The sequence below is a fragment of the Chamaea fasciata genome, unplaced genomic scaffold (genome assembly GCF_029207755.1).
Source record: "Chamaea fasciata isolate MVZ Bird 193981 ecotype frontalis unplaced genomic scaffold, bChaFas1.0.hap1 SCAF_2, whole genome shotgun sequence".
NCBI classification, from domain to species: Eukaryota; Metazoa; Chordata; class Aves; order Passeriformes; family Sylviidae; genus Chamaea; species Chamaea fasciata.
In genome coordinates this window covers 104637211-104640796 of record NW_027094087.1, presented here as the reverse complement: position 1 = coordinate 104640796, position 3586 = coordinate 104637211, and the positions used below count along the sequence as shown (strand labels likewise).

Sequence of the window (3586 nt, the reverse complement as noted above, 5' to 3'; positions counted from 1 at the left end):
TTTTTTCATAATTACTGTGTGCAGTTCAGAAACTCCCATGTTCAGCTCTCTATATTTAAGATGCAGCTGAAATTTGTTCAGAGACCTCTTATGGTTCACTAAATTTGCTTACAACTCCCTTGGGAGCTTTTAATAGGAGGAGGGCTGGGGGATGACACCGGTGTCCTTATTTGTACCCCAAAAGAATGAAGGAATTTGATGTCACCAATGTAGAACCAAGTATTCCCCATGCCAGGTAAGCCCTGAGCAGGCAATCTCTGCTTACAAGAAAAGGATTCAGCCAAACCCTTATCAATCTTCAGCAAGCACAGGGTAACTCAGGATATTCTTGGTTCAGTGAAGAGTCATGCCTGCCCTAGATCCGTGGGAAGGCTGAAGCCGGAATGGGTCTTCTCATTCTTGAGATATTTAAAATAAGCTACATTTTGAAAAGAGAGTTGTAACATTTGTTAGAAGGCTGTATTTGAACTGCTGAGCAGCAAAGGCCTTTTAATACTTTTTTCTTCATTTTTTCCCTTGGAATTGTTAGCTAAGAACACATAACAAAGAGGAGATATAAAAAATCCTTCAACTTTTCTGTGAAGCAGCGGGGTTGCCAAAACTTCATGCTCAATCCACCCCCAAATAATCCTCAGTGGAGCGGTCTTATTATCACTGATCCCTGAGGACAATGGAGCTGAGAGTAAGGCAGGGAGTTACACAGGAGCTCCCCCTCCCTCAAGGTGTCTTTAGAAATTTCTCACTCATGAGAACTAGGTCTGTGTGACCAGAGGACGAAGACAAAATGCATGGCTTCATTTGGCTCTATGCTATGGATCTTTCTAGCCCCAGGATTTGTTCCTCAGCCATTTAAATTAACATAGCATTAAAATATGACAGGATTATGTTCTATGGACTCATTAACACATTCCTCTGGTGCAATGGGAGACAAGGGATGCTTGAACGTTCAACCACCCGAGGCATGTATTAATGTGATTGACACCCCCTGCAATGTCTCAATACACTGAAATAAGACTCCTACTGAATACAACTTTGCAATTTACATGCAATTTTTTAAATGTACCATGAAAGTATTTATCTTTTCATTCCACCAAGTAATTCTCAGGTTTATGATGGAAGAAGTTTTTTTTTCTAAAAACCTACTACTAGATTGTAATATTTTTCCTCATTCGTGTGCTCTTCCTTTCTGCCATAATTTTCTTGCCTAACTCCCCTGAATTTAGCAAAGAAAACTATGACACTTCAGGATTTTCAATTTTTTCCCCATGATAACTTTGCCTGGCTGCTGCACTCAACAACCTTTCAAAGGCAGGCTGGGATGCTTTCAAGCTTGCTTATTTTAGAAAGCCAAATGGAAAGCCGGTCACTGTTCCCCATTCAGTTTTTTAATTCAAGCAGCTCCACAGTTGTGTTTATGAATACAACCAACCATAAAAGCAACTGGCCACCCCTGAATGTCTATTAAGCCTACAAGCAGTGGAGGATGCAAAAACTTGGAACCAAAAGATACCAGCTGTAACCTGCACTTACCTACAGATCATTAGGTGGCACTCTTCCCTCTGGCTTAGCACTGAAACCAGAAGAGCAGAAAATGAAGCTGGTTTTGGAGCAGCCATTGTTTTAAAACTGCTGAGGTACAAAACAGATTTATTGGGATGTGTAGTCATTAAAAATGTGCAACAAATTTTGAAAAAAGCCATGTTGTTGAGCACAATAACTTGACCATGTTCAATTAGAAATGTTCTTTATGTTTAGACATATTATTCTGGCCTCAGCTCTTGTGGATACAGGTCATCATGTAACACACAAACACATGACACAGGGAGGGTGAAAAAGCGTGGCTGTACCTTAAAGCCTAAGTACCAGTTGTTACATAAGCCTACTGTGACATTCAATTGTTCTTGTTATAAACAGGCAAGAATTCCCTCCCCCCCCAAAAAAAAATAAAAGGAATTTCTTTGTAAAAACCCAAAGATATTTGAAAACCAAAAAGTCAAATATATTTCAGATGTCAGGTTAACACACTTGTGCATGCGTTTTTTCTCCACACACACGTATGTACAGAGCAAATCAATTACTGTGAGTCAAAATTTCCTTTCAGTATGGCAAATTTTAAAGCCTAAGGAGTGCAAGGACCTATCTTCTCCTAGTCCTTAGGAGGTAAAACAGATAATCCTCATTTTGTAGAATGTTTATGCATTTTACCAGTGGTCAATCAGATAGTTTGTAGCAAGGCCAGGAATGGAAGCAGATCCAGGTCTTCCGGTCTCTTCTTTCCTTATCTGTTATTCCTTATGACAACAAAGCCTGCAGTGCCCTCTTTGAGGTGTTATTTAAGTAGAATTAGATATTACTTGAACTTTAAATCTGTGTTTGAGACCTTAAGTATCTACTAAAGAGTTTTATCCTAGACTGAGAAGGAGAGACCTCTTGCTGTATTCTGCTAAAAATGCTGAAATTTACAACTGTCTTAAGTTTAAAATTCAACAGAAGCTGAAAAGTGCTCTTTTTTTTGCCTTTTTTTTTGCTTTTTTTTCTTTTTTAACTAAATCTTGGACCTTTGCCTGTGAATGCAAAGGGCAGAAGATCTTGAGTCTTCTGGTAAATTCTAGTGCTGTGTTTCTGTGTGAAGAAAGTTTTTCAGTAAGTTTGCCTTCTGTAATCACCTTTTATCCTGCTTTGCAACACAATCTGTTTGCATCTCAAAGACTGCAAGGCATGCAGCACCATACTTTAGTGTTCCTTTGGGTTCACTTTGGCCTCTTTAATTTTGTGGGGCTGTAAATTACACTGGAGAGTACATGGACTGAGGATTGTCACCTGATTAAAACAAGGTACCTGGAACATCTCTTTCCAACACAAACCGAAAGCTGCAAGTTCAGCTTCAGAGGAAAATGGGATGGGACAGCAAAAATGAATTTGGCCCTATAGTATAAGTGAATAAAAAGCTGAAAGATATCCCAAGCCTGGTGATTTTTTTGCACTCGGCTTCTCTCATGCTACATTGTTACTTATGATACAAATACAGGAAGAAACAAAACCTGTGATACAATTAATGTCTCAGTCTACTTTTAAATATTTTCATTCCACCATGAGTCTGTGCATGAAGTCAAAAAGCTGTGGCACTGTTCGCAAGTTGGAGGCAAATGTAGAACTTAAAGATTTCTGGCTTTCATTACGCACTGAAAATGTTTAGCCACATCTCTCTAGATTTCAAAATAATGAAGGTGAGGACCTACCCTTTTGCCATCGACAGGTGTTCATTTTGCAAACAGCTGCTCCAGTTAAAGTCTTTATCACCATCCATATGTCCATCATCTTCAGCTGTGATGGGAGAAGGATCACAGGAGCAGTTTGTAACCTCATTTACATGAAGCCAGCCAGCTAAGTTTTTATACCAAAAAAGCTAATTTGATTATTTTGCTTGATTTTTCCTGAACTACTCACAAAAGTGTTTATGCTACCAAACGTATACAAGAACAACATCCTGTAGTCCATGGTGTATACAAATAGAAGTAATAGCTTTAATCAGCTTTATATATTCAACAAAATATCTGCTTGCTGAATGATTTATCCTTTGTTATTT

General features: G+C 38.7%; 1 long non-coding RNA gene across 1 annotated transcript; it reads right to left on the bottom strand.

The window, feature by feature from the left end:
• Window positions 1–336: 336 nt before the first annotated feature.
• Window positions 337–3333, bottom strand: LOC136286108 (uncharacterized). Its single transcript, XR_010719764.1, has 3 exons — window positions 3240–3333; window positions 1531–1570; window positions 337–418 (listed from the first exon to the last, which is right to left on the bottom strand). It is a non-coding gene; the product is annotated as an uncharacterized lncRNA (long non-coding RNA).
• Between the last annotated feature and the right edge of the window lie 253 nt (window positions 3334–3586).